Here is a 913-nt window from a genome sequence, read left to right as displayed (position 1 = left end):
TAAGTAGGATTACTTTCATTATAATAATTATTATTATTCACACGACCCTGATATTCAGTCTGGGAAACCCCGCTGGAACCCATCTACACCCAAAGCACTGTGGGTAACAGAGTCCTGTGAGCGGGACACATGCCCCGCCCCCTGATGCTACCCCAACCTCAACCTTTAGCTCCGCCTTCCCCTCAGCAGGGTAATTTCACAGTCTCTACCCTGCCATCTGAGCAGGGAATCATGGGTATTGTAGTCAAGCACAGACCCACAGGCAGCATGTGTGGCCTGGATCAGCTGAGACTTGTGGGTAATGTAGTCCTTCTGTGCTGTAGACATTTGTGGGTGGAGTTTATCCATCACCACAACTGGGAAGTGTTGGTGCTGCAGTCCAGACGTTTTTGCTTAAAGATGGAAGTGTTTCAATCCAAACTGTCCATCAGGAGGGGATTATGGGAGCTGTAGTCCATATGAGGGCAGTTCAATGTTCAGCCAAGAAGGATTGTGTGCGTTTAGGTCAAGACAGAGGAGGATTGTGGGTCATGTAGTCCAGCATAAAGTTGTTGCAGTCAAAACCAAGGAGGATTGTGGGTGCTTTAGTGGAAGCAGGGGGGAAGACAGGGAGTTGTAGTCCAAACACAATGCGGTTTGAGGAGTTGTAGTCAAAACAAAGGGTGGTTTTAGGAGTTGTAGTCCAAACACAATGCAGTTTGAGGAGTTGTAGTCCAAACAAAGGGTGGTTTGAGGAGTTGTAGTCCAAACAAAGGGTGGTTTGAGGAGTTGTAGTCCAAACAAAGGGTGCTTTGAGGAGTTGTAGTCCAAACAAAGGGTGGTTTGAGGAGTTGTAGTCCAAACAAAGGGTGCTTTGAGGAGTTGTAGTCCAAACAAAGGGTGCTTTGAGGAGTTGTAGTCCAAACAAAGGGTG

Source organism: Haplochromis burtoni, unplaced genomic scaffold (assembly GCF_018398535.1).
Source record: "Haplochromis burtoni strain Fernald_Lab_line unplaced genomic scaffold, NCSU_Asbu1 Contig_1000, whole genome shotgun sequence".
NCBI classification, from domain to species: Eukaryota; Metazoa; Chordata; class Actinopteri; order Cichliformes; family Cichlidae; genus Haplochromis; species Haplochromis burtoni.
The sequence above is the reverse complement of the archived record's forward strand: the minus strand, read 5'-3'. Positions refer to the sequence as shown.